Raw genomic sequence first — 25,732 nt, forward strand, 5'->3', positions numbered from 1 at the left:
GAATATTTACCCTAACTACCACCTTGAGATTGCTGTACAGATCAAGAGTTATTTACTAAACATTTATTTATTTACTTCTTTATACTTTATTTCCCTCTGAAGGAGTGCAACTGAATTTAGAGGCATAAAGGCAACATCCACAACATAGAAAATGAAAATAAAAGTTAAATAGTTTTGCAAGTATTTGTGACTAAGAAAAACTCTAGCTTTAAGCTTTCTAACAGCCAGCACAAAGAAGGAATGAGTTACAGAGCTCTCATTATTTTTGCAGATGGAATACACAAGTAGTGAAAAGGTTTTCCCTTGTTCCCTATTTCTAAGCTCTGAATATAATTTGTCATGCAAGGTTTTAAAAGAAAGTGCAATTATTTATTGCAATATTCAGAGCAAAGATGAGAGTTTGGGATCCTTCTTTGTTTAATATTGAAATACTAATATTGAAATATTAATATCAGTAATTTTTAAGTTTAGAATTTGTAAAACAAAAAAGTGATAAAATAATATTATATTTCAAATTTTTAAATGTCTAAATGTATTACAAAATATCAAGAAATACCATTTTAAACACAGATGTTGCTATAATCAAAAAGACAGGTAACAAGTATTAAGGATGTGGATAAATAGGAACCCTCACACACCACTGATAAGGATGTACAACGGCACAGCCATTTTGGAAAACAGTTTGGCAGTTCCTCAAAAGATTAAACACAGAGTTATCATATGACTCAGAATTCCACCCCTACGGATATACCCAAGAAAAATTAAAGCCTATGTCCACATAAAACTTTGTACATGAATATCATGTACATGAATATCATGTACATGAATATCAACCTTGTACATGAATTCATGTACATGAATATCAACAACCTTGTTGTTCTTGTTCTTTTCAAGTTGTTTCTTGTTCTTTTTCAATGTTCAATTCTTATTGTACATGAATATCATGTACATGAATATCAACCCTGTACATGAATTCATGTACATGAATATCAACATTATTCATAATAGCCAAAAAGTGGAGGCAACTCAACTGTCCATCAACTGATAAATGGATAAACAAAGTGTAGTATATCCAAACAATGGCATATTATTCATCCATAAAAAGAAATGAAGTATTGATATATACTCTGACATGGATGAACTTTGAATATATGTGAGAAGGCAGTCACAAAATACCACATATGGCATAATTCCATTTATATAAAATGTCCAGAGGAGACAAATACATAAAGTCAGAAAGTAGATTAGTAGTGCCTGGGGCTGGTGGAGCCAGAGGGAGGGTAGGTGATGGGGATGTGACTGCAAAGGGTACAGGGTTTCTTTTGTGGGTGATAAAAATGTTCTAATGTTGATGGCACAACTCTAAGTATACTAAAAACCATTGAACACTTTGAGTTAATCGTATATGATTTATATCTCAATAATGCTGTTATTAAAAAAATTATCTTATACCCACCAAAATAACCTTTAAAAAGAATGAAGGCGGGATCCCTGGGTGGCTCAGCGGTTTAGCGCCTGCCTTCCGCCCAGGGCGTGATCCTGGAGTCCCGGGATCCAGTCCCGCGTCGGGCTCCCTGCATGGAGCCTGCTTCTCCCTAGGCCTGTTTCTCTGCCTCTCTCTCTTTGTGTCTCTCATGAATAAATAATAAAATCTTTTTAAAAAGTAAAATGAAATGAAATATGGTGACAACATGGGGATCTCTGGGTGGCTCGGTGGTTTAGTGCCTGCCTTCAGCCCAGGGAGTGATCCTGGAGTCCCAGGATCGAGTCACACGTCGGGATCCCTGCATGGAGCCTGCTTCTCCCTCTGCCTGTGTCTCTGACTGTGTGTGTGTGTGTGTGTGTGTGTGTGTGTGTGTGTGTCTCATGAATAAATAAATAAAATTTTTTAAAAAATAAAGAATGAAGGCCCCACAGAAAAAGACATTCCCAGGATCCCTGGGTGGCGCAGCGGTTTGGCACCTGCCTTTGGCCCAGGGCGCGATCCTGGAGACCCGGGATCGAATCCCACATCGGGCTCCCGGTGCATGGAGCCTGCTTCTCCCTCTGCCTGTGTCTCTGCCTCTCTCTCTCTCTGTGTGTGACTATCAGAAAGAAAGAAAGAAAGAAAGAAAGAAAGAAAGAAAGAAAGAAAGAAAGAAAGAAAGAAAGAAAGAAAGAAAGAAAGAAAGAAAGAAAGAAAGAAAGAAAGAAAGAAAGAAAGAAAGAAAGAAAGAAAGAAAGAAAGAAAGAAAGAAAAAGAAAGAAAAAGACATTCCCAGTGCAGGGGAGAAGCTCAGGAGAACTAATTACTATCAGATCTGCCTTACAAGAAATTAAAAAAAAAAAGGAAGTTCATCAGGCTGAAGAGAAATTGTAACTTGAATCCACACAAAGAAATAGAGCATCAATAAAGGTAATTACATAGGAAAACATAAAATACAATGTAAACATATTTTTCTTTACTTCTCACAACTGATTTAAAAGCCATCTGCATAAAACAATAATTATTAAAATATTGGCAGGTTTAGAATATATAAAGTGTAACAAATATGATAATAGCACAAAGGAAGAGAGAGGAAAGGGAGCAATATTAAAGCATTTCTGTACACTACCGGAAATAAGTTAGGATTAATGTGAAGTATATTGTTTTCGGTTAAAATGTATATTGTAATCCCCAGATCGACCACTAAGAAAATAATTCAACAAATAGAGTAAATAAAGGGAAATAAGATGGCACACTAGAAAACATCTATTTAATGCAAAAGTAGGCAGGAGGAAGAAATAGAGAAGAAAAAATACATGAGACATAGGAAATAGCAAAATGACAGTTAAAATTACATTTATATTATAATCAATAATTATATGAAATGTAAATGAAATAAGCATTAAAATAAAAATAGATGATCAGATAGATTTTAAAATGGTACCTGGGGTGCCCGGGTGGCTCAATCAGTTAAGCATTCGACTCTCAATTTCAGCTCAGGTCTTGATCTCAGGGTCATGAGTTCAGGCCCCACATTGGGTTCCATGCTGGGCTGGGAACTCACTTTGAAAAGGGACCTAACAGTATGCTGTCTAGAGAGACACTTTAGATTCAAGGCACAGATAGTTTGAAAGGATAGAAAATGATATACTGTGCAAACTGTAAGTAACCATAAGAGAGCTGGAACAGCTATCTCAACCCATTAGTCTGCTATTGCTGTGTAACAAATGGCCACAAATTTAGGAGCTTGAAAGAATAACCATTTATTAGTTTACAGTTCTGCAGGTCATAAGACCAGGCAAGTTCTCTGCTTAAGGACTCAAAAAGCAAAAATCAAAGTATTGGACAGGCTGGTTTCTTATCTAGAATCCCTAAGGAATAATCTGCTTCTAAACTAACTAACTAACTACAGCATCTGTTTCCAAGTTCAAAGAATCTGTTTCCAAGTTCATGTTGTTGGCAGAAATTCCATTCCTGGCAGCCATAAAATTAAGGTCCCCATTTCCTTGATACGTTGTCCCTACTATCTTTAAGCAAGCAACAGAATTTCAAATTCTTCTTGTGCATTGAATCTTTGTCAACTTAATTCAGCAACAGCCGGGGGGGGGGGGGGGGGGGAGTCTTAAAGGGTTCACCTGATTAGGTCAGGCCCACCTAAATAATCTTTGTATAAGATTAACTGACTTGGGGCTTTTCAAATATTTTTTTTATGTTTTAAGCAACCTCTGCGTCTGATGTGGGGCTTTAATTCACTGCCCTAAGATCAAGAGTTGCATGCTCGACCGAGTGAGCCAGCCAGACACCCCTGACTTGGGGCTTTGATTACATCTGGAAAATTGATCATTTCTTAACAATATCCAGATTAGTATCTCAATGAATAAGAAGGGAACAGGAATCTTGTGGGGTCATCTTTAGAATACTGCCTACCACAAGTAATAAATAACAGATAAAATAGACTTTAACACAAATAATGTTAGAGGAAAAAATTACATTTTATTGTGATAAAGAGACTTAGCAATTATAAATACACACCTAACAAAGGAGTTCCAACATAAATGATACAAAAACTGACAGCACTGAAGGGAGAATAGTCTCTAATATCTTACTCTCAATAATTAATAGAACAAGCAGCAATGTCCACAATAGCCAAAGTACAGAAAGATCCCAGACGTCCATTGACAGATGAATGGATAAAGCAGATGATGTAGTGTAGGGACGCCTGGGGTTGAGTGTCTGCCTTTGGCTTAGGGTGTGATCACAGAGTTCCAGGATCAAGTCCCACATCGGGCTTCCTGCATGGAGCCTGCTTCTCTCTCTGCCTATGTCTCTGCCTCTCTCTCTGTGTCTCTCATGAATAAATAAATAAAATCTTTATTAAAAAAAAGATGTGGGAGGAGGGGCAAGACGGCGGAAGAGTAGGGTCGCCAAATCACCTGTCCCCACCAAATTACCTAGAAAACCTTCAAATTATCCTGAAAATCTATGAATTCGGCCTGAGATTTAAAGAGAGAACAGCTGGAATGCTGCAGTGAGAAGAGTTCGCGCTTCTATCAAGGTAGGAAGACGGGGGGGAAAAAAGAAATAAAGAAACAAAAGGCATCCAAGGGGGAGGGGCCCCGCGAGGAGCCGGGCTAAGGCTGGGGCGAGTGTCCCCAGGACAGGAGAGCCCCGTCCCGGAGAAGCAGGAGCTGCACCAACCTTCCCGGGCAGAAAGGGACTCCCAGGGAGTTGGAGCAGGACCCCAGGAGGGCGGGGATGCCCTTGGGCTCCCTGGGACACTAACAGACACCTGCACGCCGGGGAGACTGCGCCGAGCTCCCTAAGGGCTGCAGCGTGCACGGCGGGACCGGGAGCAGCGCGGAGGGGCTCGGGCGGAGGCTCCGCGGAGGGGGCTGCACGGCCGGGAGCGCGAATCCAACAGCGCAGGCCCAGGAGCACTGGGCGCGGAGACACAGCCCAGGATCCAGCCTCCCCCCGGGAAAGGCAGAGGCCGGGAGGGCCCAGGACAGCGAGGACGCTCCTGCCCCGAGCTGAGCAGATCAGCGTCCCTGCCCGGAGCCTCCAGGCCCCTGCAGACGGAGAGCTCTGTAGTTACTGCGGGAGCTGAATCCAGGACTCCAGAGCTGGCCCCGCCATTGGGGTTGTTCCTCCTGGGGCCTCACGGGGTAAACAACCCCCACTGAGCCCTGCACCAGGCAGGGGGCTGAGCAGCTCCCCCAAGTACTAACACCTGAAAATCAGCACAGCAGGCCCCTCCCCCAGAAGACCAAGTAGACGGACAAGTTCCACAGGAAGTCAAGGGACTTAAAGTATACAGAATCAGAAGATACACCCCGTGTTTGGTTTGGTTTTGGGTTTTTTGTTTGTTTGTTTGTTTGTTTGTTTTTTGTTTTTTGTTTTTTTTTGGTTTGGTTTGGGGGTTTTTTTGCTTTTTGATTTGTTTCCTTCCCCCACCCTTTTTCTCCTTTCTTTCTTTTTCTTTCTCTTTTTCTTCTCTTTTTTTTTTCTTCCTTTTTTCTTTTTCTCTTTTCTTTCCTTCTTTCTCTCCTCTTTTTTTCTCCTTTTCCCAATACAACTTGTTTTTGGCCACTCTGCACTGAGCAAAATGACTAGAAGGAAAACCTCACCTCAAAAGAAAGAATCACAAACAGTCCTCTCTCCCACAGAGTTACAAAATCTGGATTACAATTCAGTGTCAGAAAGCCAATTCAGAAGCACTATTATACAGCTACTGGTGGCTCTAGAAAAAAGCATAAAGGACTCAAGAGACTTCATGACTGCAGAATTTAGATCCAATCAGGTAGAAATTAAAAATCAATTGAATGAGATACAATCCAAACTAGGAGTCCTAACGACGAGGGTTAACGAGGTGGAAGAACGAGTGAGTGACCTAGAAGACAAGTTGATGGCAAAGAGGGAAACTGAGGAAAAAAGAGACAAACAATTAAAAGACCATGAGGATAGATTAAGGGAAATAAACGACAGCCTGAGGAAGAAAAACTTACGTTTAATTGGGGTTCCCGAGGGCGCCAAAAGGGACAGAGGGCCAGAATATGTATTTGAACAAATCCTAGCTGAAAACTTTCCTAATCTGGGAAAGGAAACAGGCATTCAATCCAGGAAATAGAGAGATCCCCCCCTAAAATCAATAAAAACCATTCAACACCTCGACATTTAATAGTTAAGCTTGCAAATTCCAAAGATAAAGAGAAGATCCTTAAAACAGCAAGAGACAAGAAATCCCTGACTTTTATGGGGAGGAGTATTAGGTTTAATACTCTCCACAGAGACCTGGCAGGCCAGAAAGGGCTGGCAGGATATATTCAGGATCCTAAATCAGAAGAACATGCAACCAAGAATACTTTATCCAGCAAGTCTCTCATTCAAAATGGAAGGAGAGATAAAGAGCTTCCGAGACAGGCAGGAACTGAAAAAATATGTGACCTCCAAACCAGCTCTGCAAGAAATTTTAAGGGGGACTCTTGAAATTCCCCTTTAAGAAGAAGTTCAGTGGAACAATCCACAAAAACAAGGACTGAATAGATATCATGGTGACACTAAACTCATATCTCTCAATAGTAACTCTGAATGTGAACGGGCTTAATGACCCCATCAAAAGGCGCAGGGTTTCAGACTGGATAAAAAAGCAGGACCCATCTATTTGCTGGTCTACAAGAGACTCATTTTAGACAGAAGGACACCTACAGCCTGAAAATAAAAGGTTGGAGAACCATTTACCATTCAAATAGTCCTCAAAAGAAAGCAGGGGTAGCCATCCTTATATCAGATGAACTAAAATTTACCCTGAAGACTGTAGTGAGAGATGAAGAGGGACACTATATCATACTTAAAGGATCTATCCAACAAGAGGACTTAACAATCCTCAATATATATGCCCCGAATGTGGGAGCTGCCAAATATATAAATCAATTAATAACCAAAGTGAAGAAATACTTAGATAATAATACACTTATACTTGGTGACTTCAATCTAGCTCTTTCTATACTCGATAGGTCTTCTAAGCACAACATCTCCAAAGAAACGAGAGCTTTAAATGATACACTGGACCAGATGGATTTCACAGATATCTACAGAACTTTACATCCATACTCAACTGAATACACATTCTTCTCAAGTGCACATGGAACTTTCTCCAGAATAGACCACATACTGGGTCATAGATCGGGTCTGAACCAATACCAAAAGATTGGGATCGTCCCCTGCATATTCTCAGATCATAATGCCTTGAAATTAGAACTAAATCACAACAAGAAGTTTGGAAGGACCTCAAACACGTGGAGGTTAAGGACCATCCTTCTAAAAGATGAAAGGGTCAACCAGGAAATTAAGGAAGAATTAAAAAGATTCATGGAAACTAATGAGAATGAAGATACAACCGTTCAAAATCTTTGGGATGCAGCAAAAGCAGTCCTGACGGGGAAATACATCGCAATACAAGCATCCATTCAAAAACTGGAAAGAACTCAAATACAAAAGCTAACCTTACACATAAAGGAGCTAGAGAAAGAACAGCAAATAGATCCTGCACCCAGCAGAAGAAGAGAGTTAATAAAGATTCGAGCAGAACTCAACGAAATCGAGACCAGAAGAACTGTGGAACAGATCAACAGAACCAGGAGTTGGTTCTTTGAAAGAATTAATAAGATAGATAAACCATTAGCCAGCCTTATTAAAAAGAAGAGAGAGAAGACTCAAATTAATAAAATCATGAATGAGAAAGGAGAGATCACTACCAACACCAAGGAAATACAAACGATTTTAAAAACATGAACAGCTATACGCCAATAAACTAGGCAATCTAGAAGAAATGGATGCATTCCTGGAAAGCCACAAATTACCAAAACTGGAACAGGAAGAAATAGAAAACCTGAACAGGCCAATAACCAGGGAGGAAATTGAAGCAGTCATCAAAAACCTCCCAAGACACAAAAGTCCAGGGCCAGATGGCTTCCCAGGGGAATTCTATCAAACGTTTAAAGAAGAAACCATACCTATTCTACTAAAGCTGTTTGGAAAGATAGAAAGAGATGGAGTACTTCCAAATTCGTTCTGTGAGGCCAGCATCATCTTAATTCCAAAACCAGACAAAGACCCCACCAAAAAGGAGTATTACAGACCAATATCCATGATGAACATGGATGCAAAAATTCTCAACAAGATACTAGCCAATAGGATCCAACAATACTTTAAGAAAATTATTCACCATGACCAAGTAGGATTTATCCCTGGGACACAAGGCTGGTTCAACACTCGTAAAACAATCAGTGTGATTCATCATATCAGCAAGAGAAAAACCAAGAACCATATGATCCTCTCATTAGATGCAGAGAAAGCATTTGACAAAATACAGCATCCATTCCTGATCAAAACTCTTCAGAGTGTAGGGATAGAGGGAACATTCCTCAACATCTTAAAAGCCATCTACGAAAAGCCCACAGCAAATATCATTCTCAATGGGGAAGCACTGGGAGCTTTTCCCCTAAGATCAGGAACAAGACAGGGATGTCCACTCTCACCACTGCTATTCAACATAGTACTGGAAGTCCTAGCCTCAGCAATCAGACAACAAAAAGACATTAAAGGCATTCAAATTGGCAAAGGAAAAGTCAAACTCTCCCTCTTCGCCGATGACATGATACTCTACATAGAAAACCCACAAGTCTCCAACCCAAGATTGCTAGAACTCATACAGCAATTTGGTAGCATGGCAGGATACAAAATCAATGCCCAGAAATCAGTGGCATTTCTATACACTAACAATGAGACTGAAGAAAGAGAAATTAAGGAGTCAATCCCATTTACAATTGTACCCAAAAGCATAAGATACCTAGGAATAAACCTAACCAAAGAGGTAAAGGATCTATACCCTAAAAACTACACAACACTTCTGAAAGAAATTGAGGAAGACACAAAGAGATGGAAAAATATTCCATGCTCATGGATTGGCAGAATTAATATTGTGAAAATGTCAATGTTACCCAGGGCAATTTACACATTTAATGCAATCCCTATCAAAATACCATGGACTTTCTTCAGAGAGTTAGAACAAATTATTTTAAGATTTGTGTGGAATCAGAAAAGACCCCGAATAGCCAGGGGAATTTTAAAAAAGAAAACCAGAGCTGGGGCCATCACAATGCCAGATTTCAGGTTGTACTACAAAGCTGTGGTCATCAAGACAGTGTGGTACTGGCACAAAAACAGACACATAGATCAATGGAACAGAATAGAGAACCCAGAAGTAGACCTTGAACTTTATGGTCAACTAATATTCAATAAAGGTGGAAAGACTATCCATTGGAAGAAAGACAGTCTCTTCAATAAATGGTGCTGGGAAAATTGGACATCCACATGCAGAAGAATGAAACTAGACCACTCTCTTTCACCATACACAAAGATAAACTCAAAATGGATGAAAGATCTAAATGTGAGACAAGATTCCATCAAAATCCTAGAGGAGAACACAGTCAACACCCTTTTTGAACTCAGCCACAGTAACTTCTTGCAAGATACATCCACGAAGGCAAAAGAAACAAAAGCAAAAATGAACTATTGGGACTTCATCAAGATAAGAAGCTTTTGCACAGCAAAGGATACAGTCAACAAAACTGAAAGACAACCTACAGAATGGGAGAAGATATTTGCAAATGACGTATCAGATAAAGGGCTAGTTTCCAAGATCTATAAAGAACTTATGAAACTCAACAGCAAAGAAACAAACAATCCAATCATGAAATGGGCAAAAGACATGAACAGAAATCTCACAGAGGAAGACATACACATGGCCAACACGCACATGAGAAAATGCTCTGCATCACTTGCCATCAGGGAAATACAAATCAAAACCACAATGAGATACCACCTCACACCAGTGAGAATGTGGAAAATTAACAAGGCAGGAAACCACAAATGTTGGGAGAGGATGCGGAGAAAGGGAACCCTCTTACACTGTTGGTGGGAATGTGAACTGGTGCAGCCACTCTGGAAAACTGTGTGGAGGTTCCTCAAAGAGTTAAAAATAGACCTGCCCTACGACCCAGCAATTGCACTGTTGGGGATTTACCCCAAAGATACAGACCCAATGAAATGCCGGGACACCTGCACCCCGAGGTTTATAGCAGCAATGTCCACAATAGCCAAACTGTGGAAGGAGCCTCGGTGTCCATCAAAAGATGAATGGATAAAGAAGATGTGGTTTATGTATACAATGGAATATTACTCAGCCATTAGAAATGACAAATACCCACCATTTGCTTCAACGTGGATGGAACTGGAGAGTATTATGCTGAGTGAAGTAAGTCAATCAGAGAAGGACAAACATTATATGTTCTCATTCATTTAGGGAATATAAATAATAGTGAAAGGGAATAGAAGGGAAGGGAGAAGAAATGGGTAGGAAATATCAGAAAGGGAGACAGAACATAAAAACTCCTAACTCTGGGAAACGAACTAGGGGTGGTGGAAGGGAAGGTGGGCGGGGGGTGGGGGTGACTGGGTGACGGGCACTGGGGGGGGCACTTGACAGGATGAGCACTAGGTGTTATTCTGTATGTTGGTAAATTGAACACCAATAAAAAATAAATTTATTTAAAAAAATAAAAATAAAATAAAAAAGAAAAAAAGATGTGGTATACACACACACACAATGGAATATTACTTAGCCCTCAAAAATAAAATCTTACCATTTGCAACTATGTAGATGGAACTAGGGAATATTGTGCTAAGCAAAATAAGTCAATCAGAGAAAGAATTATCATAGGATTTCACTCATATGTGAAATTTAAGAAACAAAACAGGAGATCATAGGGGAAAGGAGGGAAAAATGAAATAAGACAAAACCAGAGAGGGAAACAAACCATAAGAGACTCTTAATTCTAGGAAACAAATTGAGGGTTGCTAGAGGGAGGTGGCTGGGGGGAACTGAGTGATGGGCACTAAGGAGGGCTCTTGATGTAATAAGCACTGGGTGTTATATGCAATTGATGAATCACTAAACTCTACCTCTGAAACCAATAATATACTATATGTTAATTAATTGAATTTAAATAAAAAATTTAAAAATAATTAATAGGACAATTAGAGAAAAAAATCAGCAAGGATAAAGAAGACCTGAATAACACTGCAATAAAATTTAATCTAAATGATATCTATAGGACATTCCAACAACAACAACAGAATACACAATTTTTTTCAAATATACATTGAACATCCCACATTGTTTATGTTTATGCCCTATGTAGGCCATTAAACAAACTACAATAGATTTAAAAGGATTAAAATTTTTAAAAATAATTGAAATCATGCAATGTATATATCTGACCACAATGGCATTAGAAATCAACAATAGAGGGATCCCTGGGTGGCGCAGCGGTTTGGCGCCTGCCTTTGGCCCAGGGCGCGATCCTGGAAATCCGGGATCGAATCCCACATCGGGCTCCCGGTGCTTGGAGCCTGCTTCTCCCTCTGCCTGTGTCTCTGCCTCTCTCTCTCTCTCCGTGTGACTATCATGAATAAATAATAAAAAAAATAAAAAAAGAAAGAAATCAACAATAGAAGGAAATTTAGGAAATCCAGAAATATTTACAAATTAAACAATATATTTCTAATAACCCATAGGTAAAAGAATAAATCACAAGGGTAATTAAAAAGAAATTTGAGGACACCTGGGTTGCTCAGTGGTTGAGCATCTGCCTTTGGCTCAGGTCTTCATCTTGGAGGTCCGGGGATCAAGTGCTGCAAAAGGCTCCCTGCATCTTCTCCCTCTCTCTATGTCTCTGCCTCTGTGTGTGTGTGTGTCTCTCATGAATAAATAAAATCTTTAAAAATAATTTTAAAATAAAAATAAATTTGAACTGAATGAAAACCAAATCACAATGTGTTACAATGTATAAGATAAAGCTAAAGCAGTGCTTGGAGGGAAAACTATAGCTTGAAATTATAGGAGAAAAGAAGAAAGATCTCAAATAAATAACCTCAGTTTTTGCCTTAAGAATCTAGAGAAAGTAGAGCAAACTGAGCCCAAGGCAAACATTAGATGGAAATAATAGAATTTACAAAGTAAATGTAAGTAAGAAGAAATAGAAAGAGAAAAAATACATGAGATACAGAAAACAGCAAATGGCAGTTATAAATAAATTTATGTCATAATCAATAATTATATTAAATGTAAATGAAATAAGCAGTACAATAAAATAGATGATCAGACTAAATTTATTTTTTTAAAGATTTTGTTTATTTATTCATCAGAGACATAGAGAGAGAGGCAGAGACAGGCAGAGGGATAAGCAGGCTCTCTGCAGGGAGCCCGATGTGGCACTGGATCCCCAGGACTGGGATCACACCCTGAGCCAAAGGCAGATGCTCAACCACTGAGCCACCCAGGCCTCCCTGATCAGACTAAATTTAAAAACGGGATGGGGGGGCTGGATGGCTCAAATGGTTAAGCATCCAACTCTTGATTTCAACTCAGGTCATGATCTCAGGATCATGGGATGGAGCCCGATGTCGGGCTCCTTGCTCAGCAGGTAGTTTGCTGGAGCTTCTCTCTCTTCCTCTCTTTCTGCCCTTCCCCCTGCTCTCTCTTCCTGTCTAGAAAAAATAAATCTGTTTTTTAAAATAAATCATATTGGGATGCCTGGATGGCTCAGTGGTGGAGTGTCTGCCTTCCGCTCAGGGCATGATCCCCGGGTCCTGGGATCCAATCCCACATTGGGCTCCCTGTGAGGAGTCTGCTTCTCCCTCTGCCTATGTCTCTGCCTCTCTGTGTCTCTCATGAATAAATAAAATCTTTAAAAATAAAAATAAAAAATAGGGGATCCCTGGGTGGCTCAGCGGTTTGGCTCCTGCCTTTGGCCCAGGGCGCGATCCTGGTGTCCCGGGATCGGTCCCACCTCGGGCTTCCAGCATGGAGCCTGCTTCTCCCTCTGCCTGTGTCTTTGCCTTTCGCTCTTTCTCTCTGTCTATCATGGATAAATAAATAAATCTTAAAAAAAATAAATAAAAATCATGTTAAGAAATGACAAATACCCACCATTTGCTTCAACGTGGATGGAACTGGAGGGTATTATGCTGAGTGAAGTAAGTCAGTCGGAGAAGGACAAACATTATATGTTCTCATTCATTTGGGGAATATAAATAATAGTGAAAGGGAATATAAGGGAAGGGAGAAGAAATGTGTGGGAAATATCAGAAAGGGAGACAGAACGTAAAGACTGCTAACTCTGGGAAACGAACTAGGGATGGTAGAAGGGGAGGAGGGCGGGGGGTGGGAGTGAATGGGTGACGGGCACTGGGGGTTATTCTGTATGTTAGTAAATTGAACACCAATAAAAAATAAATTAAAAAAAAGAAAACTTTAAGGTGTCGATAATAGAGGTTTTCAGGAGTAGGGCTTAAGTTGTCCCAAATAAGCATAGACATTTTATTATGGGAGTAAGAAGGAGGAACACAAGTAAAGGCATGAATCCTTATCGGTCAGCCCATAACTAGGTTTCTTATTTATATGCTAACATCTAAGAGAATGGATTTGAAACTTTGGAGGTTTCTAACAATATCTTGGTGGAGTTGTAAAGTGTTTTAGAAATAGGCTCTCATTAAGGTGGCAGGCCTGGCAGTTATGTCGTTGAACTGGAAAGTCTATGTAAAGATTAGTGGTATTTGTGTGTAATTAAAGGGAAGGAGTGTTTGTGGTGGTCATGGTCAGAGATGCAAGGCAGAAGATTGTGATGGATAGCTGGAAGAGAGTAGCAGAAGGCACTTTGGAGTGAGTAGTCCTCTCCCTAGGAGGTCGAGGGGTTGACTCATATGAGGCAGGTGTTTCCTGGGGAAAGCAATGATCTCCATTACTTTTTAGAACAATGCAGACAGTAGTAACCTCTACCAGATTTCCCTTTAGACATGGGAGTATAGGAGTGTATATTTTAGCAAAGAACAAAGAGTATGGCAGGATCATGAGCTCTGCAGACAGTGAGCTTAGGAACATAATAGGATCCCTAATATCAGAGGAAGAAAAGCAAGAATGTTCTGTGTCCATTTTGTGCCTTAGGAGAGACAGTTCATGTGCACTGTTTGAGTGGAGGTCTTGGCACCTAGGGTGAAGTTATCTCCAGCACAGGGAGTGAAGTCATCTGCAGTGGTGATATCTTGCACTAAGGTGGTGTTGTCTGAGGTGCTGTCAACTCCAGGGGTAAGTTCCTGAGCCAGGGCAATGTCATCTAGGGAATTTGGGTATCCTTTTTAAGGCGATACCTACTCAGGTTGATGTGGGTCTTAGCATTTGCCATGTTTGGTTGAAACAATGGCTTGCTTGGAGAGTTGGGCCTCCAGATTATAAACAAGTGAAAAAGTATTTAGACTTGTGATAAGACTACAATCACCAGAACGGCGTGCAGCTACAATTAAATAATTTGAGGTAAAAGTTTAGGCTCAAGTAGGTCATAGATCACATGAGAAGCTGCCCTGCCTATGGGAAAATCTATGTTTAACAGGTCAGGAGAATATGCATGTTTGATCTGGCTTCCAGCTCTTATGGGATGGAGCAAGAGCAAAAATCTATAAAGATTGGTTAAGGCCCAGGATAAGATAAAAACTCATAGAGACTGAAATTTGAAAATAAGTTTCTTGAGAAGACCATTATGTCTCTTAAACAGGCTACTTGGGACTTACTAGGGACATGGAAGTTCTATTGAGTGTCTTTTCCAAGAGCCAAGAATTGTATATTTTGAGGAATTAAATGTATACCTTTGTTACTATTATTATTTCTAACCCCAAAAGTAATGAGTGTCTTGGCAAGGCCTTACATTTAGAGGACAAGTCCTTCCATATTTTGGGTATCCATGAGGCAAGAGATTCCCAGAGTTCTTTAACCTGAAAGAGACCATTTTAAGGCAATGGTCATCAGTTGACAATAAATGTAAAGATGGTACCATTTGTTGGCTAGGGAATCCTGTGTTAAGATGACTACCTGAAGTTTGGCTAAGTGTGTTGTTTTTTGGGGTCCCATCTTTTATATGGAATATCCCGGCTAAAGGATGGGAAGCAGCAACATTTCACTTAGCTCAATCATGTATGACAGCAGTGCCACTGGCATAGTCTATGAACTCTATTGTTGATCACTCAGTTAATCCCTGGGGGTTTCTGAGGTATCCAAGTGTCCAGAGGAGAGGTGACTTCTTCTAGAACCTTGGCATCTGGCAAAGGACTGAAGACAGGAAAAGCTATCCCTCTTGCGAGTAGAATATGTCAGAGGGCTCAGATGTGGTTGCATCTTATTTTGTTTTTGTTTTTGTTTTTCTTAGATTTTATTTATTTATTTGAGAGAGAGAGCAAGCAAGAAAGCACGCAGGGAGGAAAGGCAGGGGGAAGAGAGAGGGGGGAAGAGGGAGAAGCAGACCCCCCCCACACTGAGCCAGGAGCCCAATGTGGGGCTTGATCCCAGGACCCTGGGACCATGATTTGAGCCAAAGGCAGATGCTTACTCAACTGAGCCACCCAGGCACCCCAGTTGCATCCTATTTTAAGAAGGCCTCTGTAGCTGTGCCAAGTTTGTGGAATGCTGTTTCCATGACTCAAAGGACACTGGGCAGCAGAGTATGTAGGATCAAGGCTCAGAATCTATGAAAGCCTCTATTTTCAGGAAAGCCCAGTAGATAGCAAGTCATCTTTGTTGTTGTTTGTTTTAATGGTGTATAGTATAAGATTTGAGGGAGGCAGTTTCTTGCACCTGAAGCCCTTGGTCAACTCACAGCCAGCCATCAGAAGCAGCCCAGACTCCAGCAGGTATGAGAAGTCATTGCCAAAGTGCTTTTGGTGAAGGAGCTGGGTTGCAGTGGGGGGGGGGGGGGTGTGGAAAAGTAACTGACAAGAAGGTCTGTGGATTTCAATTTGGGAACAAAATTTGTAAATGAGGAATAATTGTCATCAGAACCCAAGATGGACTAAAAGATCTTGGATTGGTATGTCTTTAGTGAGTATGTTTAATGAATCTCCTTGGAGGAGAGTTATCAATATAATGTCATACCTGTGTTCCTATAGAAAGGTGGATGTAGTTAAGATCTTGTCTGTAAAGACTGCATAATGGCATATCGGTTGAGGTGCACCATAGGTAGCTTGGAGGTAGATTGTGTCCCTTCAGAGGTAAAAGCAAACTGCAGTTGAGAGGCTGCTGAAATAGATACTGAACAGAAAATGGTAGCCAAATCTATAAAAGCAAAATATTTACCAGTTGCTCACTCAACAAAATCAGTAATTTAATAATATTGGATGTCTGATGTGGGGGCCCTTGATGGATGGGACCACAGCATAAAGATCATAGCGATCTACCATGAGGACTACCTGCAAACACACAAGTTTTTTATTTTCTTTATATATAGGAACAGGCAAAATTGGACTGTCAAAAAGAGGCAGTGAAGATAATCACCTCTTTATTAATTAGGTTTTATATAGTGAGTTTTAATCCTTGATTCCCCCCGTTTTAACTTATATTGGGCTAGGTTAAGTATTTTAACTGGGAGGTCTATGGAGTTCCATTTCATTAAGCCAATTTGTAAGTCTCAAAGACCTACTTTATTTTTTAAAGATTTTATTTATTTATTTGAGAGATAGAGAGAGAGAGATAGCAAGAGAGACACAAGCAGGGGGGAGGGGAAGAAGGAGAGGGAGAAACAGGCTCCTGGAAGAGCAGGAAGCCCCATGTGGGGCTCAATTCCAGGACCCTGGAATCACAACCTGAGCTGAAGGTAGCCACTTAACTGAGCCACCTTTAAAGACCTACTTTAACTTTAATTTACTATTTATTGTGTCAGAGCATGTATGTTCAAATGCAATATTTTAGGTCAATGGGTATTATAATTTTGATAACTTAGGCAAGGCTGTAATTAGAATGAGGCAAACCAATTTTTTTCTTCACTTTATATTTAGTTATCTTCTTAAGATTATAGTGGACACAATGCTTAAGTGTAGTGGGATTCCAAGACACAGCTATAATTTGAGCCCCATCTTGATTAAGTTCATAAAAGTCTTATCAATTGATGTATTTCAGCAAATGTTAAAGTTAAATTAGAACAAAGGTTGTAGAGGCACAATAGCCAATCAGCAGTCTTTCTATCATTTAGTTATATAAATTCTTTAGTATATAAATTTTGGATTTCCAACTGGATCAATTTGGGGCTTTGTTTTAATTTGGTTATATATATATATTTCATATATGCATATATAATTAATCTATTATATATTAATATTAAAATCTTATATATGTACACATAATTACTTAATTACATTTAATTTTCTCCCCCTGTATCTAGAAGTTTCTTTTAAAATCAGTAGATAATTTAGGGCTGGGGCGATTGGGAGGCTCAGTCGGTTTAAACACCCAACTCATGATTTCAGCCCAGATCATGATCTCAGGGTTGTAAGACTGAGTCTCACATCTGGTTCCCTGCTGGGCATGGAGTCTGCTTGAGAGTCTCTCTCTCCCTCTCCCTCTGCCCCCCACCCCTGCCTTTTCTCTCTCAATAAATAAATGCATCTTTAAAATAAAATAGGGGCACCTGGGTGGCTCAGCAGTTGAGCATCTGCCTTCAGCTCATGGTGTGATCCTGGAGTCTGGGATCAAGTCCCACATTGGGCTCCTTGCAGGGAGTCTGCTTCTCCCTCTTCCTATGTCTCTGTCTCTGTCTCTCTCTCTCTCTGTGCCTCTCATGAACAAATAAATAAAATCTTTTAAAAAGATTAAAAAGAGAGGCACACAGAGAGAGGAGAGAGGCAGAGACACAGGCAGAGGGAGAAGCAGGCTCCCTGCAGAGAGCCTGATGTGGGACTCAATCCCAGGACCATGGGATCATACCCTGAGCTGAATGCAGATGCTCAACCGCTGAGCCACTCAGGTGCCCAAATAAAAATATTTAAAAATTAAATTAATAAGTAATCTAGGGCTAGCACTATGTTTGTTAGACCTGCATTTGCTTAGTATATAAGGTTTAAAGTTCCCCTTTTCCCCCTTGAGCTTATATCTGCCTAAAACTGCAGTCTTTTGCCCCCTCTGTTTTAGGCTTGTAGCCACCTGAATCCATTGTCTTTAGTTTTTGTCTCCAGTTGATAAGAGGGAAAGAGGGGAGAGAAAAGGGACCTCAAGCCCATAAGCAACCTCTTATTGGCACCATCCTTGTCCCCATTAAGCTTTTTCCTTTTAAAATGGCCTGTGTGCCTAGGTAGCTAAACTCCCTCCCCCCTTTTTTCTTTTGGAACCTAGGTGTGTCAAAGCAGGGAAATCAGATTTGGCCCAGTGGACCAAGCTGTCCAAGGTAAGTTGATAACTAGTGAATTGGCAACCACCAACCAAGACTTCAGCACCTGAGACTAAATGAGGAATGCCATGAAATGCTCATGCCTTCAAGGTCCTCTTTGTTTTAGCTGGAAGGTCATGGCAGTATTCAGCAGATATATCATGAAGCAGTGGCATCCAGAGTGCCAGCATGCCAAGAGCTAGCCATGCCTTCGCCAGTAGCGCTTGATGTTTGGTAAAGCTAGTCAGTAAGCCAAGAGCAGTCTGGAAGCAAGCCCCCTACATTGAACATTGAGTCACCTAGCTTACTGTACCAAATTGTTCTATGTCCAGGTCTTAATTTATAAAGGTGACTGTGTGATAAAGGAGGGATAGGTTTAGGCCACTGACTTAATTGGGATTTCTGTAGGAAAGGTGAGACAGGGTAACATAAAAAGTTTAGGATTGGCTAGTGTGAATAATTTTGGCAGGCTCTAAATTACAGGGATGGTCTCTAGTTGCCTGATACTTGACCCCAGGATGATTAAGGTAAAGGAATATTGCCTCTTGTTTCTAGAGGAACTGTAAGTAACATTAAACTTTTCTTTCAATGGCATTTATCTCTCCATGTTGCCCCTCAGTAACATTTATCAATTAAGACCCGGGCATAGAACAACTTCACACCCATTAGGATAGCTATGAGGAAGGAAGGAAGGAAGGAAGGAAGGAAGGAAGGAAGGAAGGAAGGAAGGAAGGAAGGAAGGAAAAAGAGTATTAGAAAGGATGTAGGGAAATTGGAATGCTTGTGCATTGCTGCTGAGAATGTAAACTGGTGCAGCTGCTGCAGAAAATGACATGGCAATTCCTCAAAAAATTAAAAATTAAAGATAGAATTACCGTATAATCCAGCAATTCCACTTCTGTGTATATGCCAAAAAGAATTGAAAGCAGGGACTCTAACAGATACTTGTACACCAATGTTCACAGCAGCATTATTCACAATAGTCAAAAGGTGGTGCAGTGGCCTGAATGTCTGTTTATAGGCTACCAAGTCTGTGCCATTTTGTTACAGCAGCCCAAATGGACTAAGACAGGTGGCAATAACCCAAGTGCCCAATAACAGATGAATGGATAAACAAAATATGGTATATATGTATGCAATAGAACATTATTCAGTCATATAAAGAAGGAAATTCTGACACATGCTACAATATAGATAAACCATGAAAGACATTACGCTAAGTGGAAATAAACCAGTCACAAAGAGACAAGTATATGAGTCCACTTATATGAGGTACCTAGAGTAGTCAAAATTAGAGACAGCAACTATAATAGTGGTTGTCAGGGGCTGGGAGGAGGAAAAGCAGGGAGTTATTGTTTAACAGGTAAAGAGTTTCAGTTTGGGAAAATGATACAGTTCCGGAGGTTGCTGCAGGTAATGAATGTGCAACAATGTAAATGTATTTTATACCACTGAAATGTACACTTAAAAATGGCTTAAATGATAAATTTTATGTTGTGTATATTTTAACATAATTTAAAAATTCTCAACGAAGTCAGAATAGAGGGTAAATTTCTCAAACTGATAACAGACATGAGAAAAGTCCATAGCTCACATCATAGCATTATCATAGTATCAACGGTGAGAGAGTGAATGCTCCTCCCTTTGATAGGAAACAAATCAAGGATGCCCACTCTTTTTTTTTTTAATTTTTTTTTATTTATTTGTGATAGTCACAGAGAGAAAGAGAGAATGAGGCAGAGACACAGGCAGAGGGAGAAGCAGGCTCCATGCACCGGGAGCCCGACGTGGGATTCGATCCCGGGTCTCCAGGATCGCATCCTGGGCCAAAGGCAGGCGCCAAACCGCTGCGCCACCCAGGGATCCCCAAGGATGCCCACTCTTGCCACTTGAATTAAGCACAGAACTGGAGATTATTAAACCAGTGCAATCAGGAAAGGAAAAGAAATGAAAAGCATTCAGATTGGGAAGGAGAAAGTAAAACTGGCTTTTTTGAGAGATGACAATCACCAGTATAAAAAGTCAGATGAAATCCACAAAAAAACTACTAGTCTGATAAGTGAGTTAGGCAAGAATGGGAGATAGAAGATCAATATAAAAATTAATTGTATTTCTATATACTAGCAATGAAAAACTGAAAATGAAATCAAAATAATTCTATTCACAATAGCATCAAAGAGAATAAAATACTTAAAAATAAGTTTAGCAAAAAAGTGTAAAACATACACAAAAGACTATAAAAAATTGCTGAGGGGAATTAAAGATCTATATAAATGGAGAAAAAATCCATATCATGAACTGATTCTATAAATTAAATGAGATCCCCTATAAAAATTCTAGCAGTTTTTTTTTGTAGAAATTAACAAGCTGAAAAAAAAAAGAAATTAACCAGCTAATCCTAAAATGTATATGGAAATGCAAAGGATCCAAAATAACAGAATGACTTTGAAAGATAGTCAATAGGAGAATTTTAGCCTCCATATTTCAAAACTTCCTATAAAGTCAGTTATCGAGACAGTGTGATACTAACAGGAAGATAAGAAATATAGATCAATGCAACAGAATGGAGATTCCAAAATGAACCCTTAGGGTCAACAGATTTCTGACAAGGTGCCAAACGATTCAATTTGGAAACGACAGTTCTTTCAACAAATGCAGCTAGGACAATTGGATATCCATAAGCAAAAGATACATTTAGACCTTTATCTCACACCATACACAAAAAATGAACTCGAAATGGATCAGAGCTGAAGTAATAGTTAAAACTACAAAACTTTTAGAATTAAACACAAAAAAATCTTTGTAACTTTGAGATTTATTTCCTTGTGGTCATATGACTGAGTGCCATGCCAGTTTGACCTATCAACCAACTAAACAATTGACATTTATACAATACTCCAACCAACAATAGAATACACATATAGGGGTGCCTGGATGGCTCAGTCAGTTAAGCCTCTGCCTTCAGGTCAGGTCATGATCCCAGGATCCTGGGATGGAGCTCCACATTGAGCTCCCTGTTCAGCAGGAAATTTGCTTCTCTCCCTCCATCACCCTCTCCCTTTGTATGCTGATTTGCTCTTGATCTCTCTCTCTCTCTCTCTCAGATAAATAAATAAATAAATAAATAAATCTTTAAAAAGAATACACATGTATTTCAAATGCACATAGAACATTTACCTGTATATACCTTATTTTGAGCCATAAAACAAATCTCAATGTATTTATTGTAAAAAATTTACATTATAAAAAGTATGTTCTCTGGGGATCCCTGGGTGGCGCAGCGGTTTGGCGCCTGCCTTTGGCCCAGGGCGCGATCCTGGAGACCCAGGATCGAATCCCACATCGGGCTCCCAGTGCATGGAGCCTGCTTCTCCCTCTGCCTATGTCTCCGCCTCTCTCTCTCTCTCTCTCTCTCTCTCTCTCTCTCTCTGTGACTATCATAAATAAATAAATAAATAAAGTATGTTCTCTAATTACAATTAAACTAGAAGCCAATAACAGAAAGAATATTTGGAAACCAAACAGCACATTGCTAAATAACCCAGGAAAGCAAAGAAGAAATCAAATGGAAAATTAGAAAAATTTTTGAACTGGAAGATAATTTTAAAACAGAATATGAAAATTTGTGAGATGTTGAGAAAGCAGCACTTGAAGGAGATTTATAGCACTAAATGTCTATATTAGAAAAGAAGAAAGATTTCCAATCGGTAAACTCTGGTCTCCAGCCCCTCCTTGATGTAAGAGCAGGGGCCTGACATTAATCATGGTTGGTTCCCTGGCAACTATCCCCCACCCTTAGGGTACTTAGGGGCTTTCCAGAAGTCACTTCATTAATATAAACTCAGGTGTGATGAAAAGGGCTCCTTAAGAATGATAAAAACCACTTCTATCACTCAGAAAATTCCAAGGGTGTTGGGAGCTTTTGGCCAAGATCCAGGGACAAAGCCAAATATATTTCCTATTATATCACAGAGGGTGATTGCTAAAGACGGTACAAGGTTTGTTTTTGGAGTGACAAAACTTCTAAAATTCATTGTGGCAGTGGTGGCACAACTATGTGAGTATACTAAGAACCACCGAATTGTACACTTAAAAAAAAAAAAGAAGAAACTATTGATATGCACAATAATCTGAATGAATTTCCAGTGCGAAAATCCAATCCCAAGAAGTTGCATCCTGTATGATTCTATTTATAGAACATTCTTGAAATGACAGAATTATAGAAATGGAGAGATTAGTGGTTGTCAAGGGTTAAGGAAGCTGTGATGGGAGGGAAGTGGATGTGCTAAAAAAGGGCAATATGACTGATCCTTGCCCTAAAGGAATTTTTCTGTGTCTTGACTGTATCTCAGTATTAATATCCTGGTTGTAATATTGTAGTAGAGTTCTGCAAGATGTTACTAATAGGGTAAACTAGGTAAAAGATACACAGCATCTCTGTATTTTTTCTTACAACTTATATGCAAACCTACAATTATCTCAAAATTAAAAGTTTAATAAAATGCTTAATTAAAATGGCACAATGAAGGTAAAAGCACTTCATCTGTTCAGGCCACTATAATGAAAATACCACAGATTGGATGGCTTATAAACAATAGAAATTTATTTCTCACAGTTCTGGAGGCTAGTAGTCCAAGATCAAGTTGCCAGCCTGACTGGATGAAAGCCCTCTTCCTGATTCATAGCCAGTGCCTTCTTGCTGTAGCCTCACATGGCAGAAGGGGCAAAGGAACTCTCTAAGTCTCTTATAAAGTCGTTTAACTCATTCATGAAAGCCCTACCCTCAAGACCTAATTACCTCTAAACTGCCCCACTCCTTAATACCTTGGAGATGAGAATTTCAACATACAAACTCACACGATAGCAAGCACCCTACAAGTTCTAAAATTATGTACAGGCACACTTTGTTTTTATTGTGCTTCACTTTATTGCACTTGGCATATATTGTATTTTTACAGATTGAAAGTTTGAGGCATCCCTGTGTTGGGCAATTCTATTGGCATCATTTTTCCAATAGCATCTGCTCACTTGATATCTCTGTGTCACATTTTGGAAATTCATGGCAGTATTTCAAACTTTTTCATTGTTATTTGTTATGGTGATCAGTGACTGATGGTTTCTTGAGATGGAAACTATTCCTGAGGAAGATGCTGTGAAGATTGTTGATATGACAACAAATGATTTAGAATATTACATCAACTTAGCTGATAAAGCAGGGGCAGAGTTTGAGAGAATTGACTCCAATTTTGAAAGTTCTGCTGTGAAAAAAAATGCTATCAAACAGCATCACATGCTACAGAGAAATCATTTGTGAAAGTCAATCGATGCAGAAAATTTCATTGTTCTCTTATTTTGGGAAACCACCATAGCCACCCCAACCTTCATCAACCACCACCCTGATCAATTAGCAACCATCAACATCAAGGCAAGACCCTCCACCAGCAAAAAGCTTATGACTCACTGAAAGCTCAGATGATGTTTTAGCACAAAGTGTTTTTTTTAAAGATTTTATTTATTTATTCATGAGAGACACAGAGAGAGAGAGAGGCAGAGACACAGGCAGAGGGAGAAGCAGGCTCCATGCAGGGAGCCTGACATGGGACTCGATCCCGGATCTCCAGGATCACGCCCTAGGCTGAAGGTGGCACTAAACCACTGAGCCACCGGGGCTGCCCATGGCACAAAGTGTTTTTTAATTAAGGCATTTACATTTTTAGATATAATGCTATATGTATGCTTAATAGACTACAGTATAGTGTAAAAACTTATATGCACTGAGAAACCAAAAAATTCATTTGATTCACTTTGTTGCAGTATTCAGCTTATTGCAGTGGTCAGGAACCGGATCCACAATATCTCTGCCTGTACACATAATTATCACTATGCATCTTTTATGAGAATGAATAGCATGGAACTATTACGGCTTTATTTAATCATGAATTTAAAAAAAACACTGAATCCCTTATTATTGTTCAAGGACTAGGTTCGATGCTGCAGAGTATGCAACACCATAAATTTATAGTAAAATCACAGTTGTTACTATTTGCAAGTTTTGGCTGAGCCTGGGTCTTCTTTGTGAAATGTTTAATCAGTTAATATATAAACATTAGGGATAAAACATATTTTTGTTTACTGATAATCACTAATAGCTATAGTTGAAATCAAAGGCCCTTAGCTAATTATCTTTCACAACTCTTATAGCCAATTACATACTTACTATCTCCACTTAGGTACCTTGCTTTCAAACCACAAAAGTACTGAAATGAACTTTGGGTCTCACTCCCCAGATCTATTTCCTTCATCGTTACTAGTCTTCTATATCTTTTTTAAGATTTTATTTATTTATTTGAGAGAGAGACAGAGACAGAGAGACAGGGATAGTGACAGGGAGCATGAGCAAGGAGAGGAAGAAGCAGGCTCCCCACTGAGCCAAGAGCCAGACTCAGGGCTTGATTCCAGGACTCTGGGATCATGACCTGAGCCAAAGGCAGATGCTTAACAGACGGAGCCACCCAGGCACCCATAGATTCTACATCTTAACAAACAGCCTACTGTACTTGCAAACCAGTAATGTAAGCATAATCTTTCTCTTTCCCTTACCCCCCACATTCCTCTGGTGGGTCCATCAATGACTCTATCTCCAAAGCCACCACCCTATTGCAAGCCATCACCATCTCCTGCTGTACTACACAATAATAGCTTCCCAACTGGCCTCTCGGCTTCCACTTGTGCCCCCAGCCCTGCCAATGCATTCTCTGCACAACAGCCCAAGTGATTTTAGTAAAATTTCTACTATGTCACTCTCCTATATAACCTCTACATAACAAATCGTGAAGTAAAATCCAAATTCTATTATGGCCTATAAGACTTTACACGACCTGAATCCTGCCCATCTCTCCATCCATCTCTGTTATATTTACCTTCTTGCTCACCACCATTCAGCCACACAGGACTTTCAGTTGCTAGAATATAGCAAACTCTTCCTAGCCCAGAGCGTCCAAGTATATACCATTTCCGTCGCCCAGAACACTTCCCCTTTCTCCGCAGTGCTGTTTCCTTCTCCTTTAGGTCTCAGCTGAAACGGCTGCTGTTTCATAATTCTATGTAAGAGAGAAATGGGGCAGCAATCTGGTTAGAGCTGGAGAAGGGAGTACCTAGGGAACTTGCCTAAAAGCTGCATTTGCATAGCAAACACACTGTCTTTACTTAGATTAAGTATAGATCAATAAAAAATGTCAATGTTTTCTTATAATGCTTTTATTCGTACTTTTTATAAGATTAAGAGAACATCATCTGTCCACAAAAATATAATTTGGAGTGTCTTGGGGGAAGCAGCAAGCAATTCCAAAGAGGTTGGAGAAGTAGGCGAAGACTAAAGATCTTTTAAATTTTATCTTGAAGGTGAGGAGAGTCTATTTGCATCTTTCTGGTAGGGGTGTGACATGATCAGACTTACAGGACTGGA

General features: G+C 39.8%; 1 protein-coding gene across 1 annotated transcript in view; it reads right to left on the minus strand.

The window, feature by feature from the left end:
• The window catches only part of ZDHHC9 (zinc finger DHHC-type palmitoyltransferase 9), an 85,542-nt gene extending 60,216 nt beyond the window's left edge, over positions 1-25,326 (minus strand). The window contains exon 1 of the mRNA XM_038588276.1: positions 25,188-25,326. The gene's annotated coding sequence lies outside the window, so the exon portion shown is untranslated. The remainder of the gene's footprint in view (positions 1-25,187) is intronic.
• Between the last annotated feature and the right edge of the window lie 406 nt (positions 25,327-25,732).

This window comes from Canis lupus, chromosome X (genome assembly GCF_011100685.1).
Source record: "Canis lupus familiaris isolate Mischka breed German Shepherd chromosome X, alternate assembly UU_Cfam_GSD_1.0, whole genome shotgun sequence".
Taxonomy (NCBI): Eukaryota; Metazoa; Chordata; class Mammalia; order Carnivora; family Canidae; genus Canis; species Canis lupus.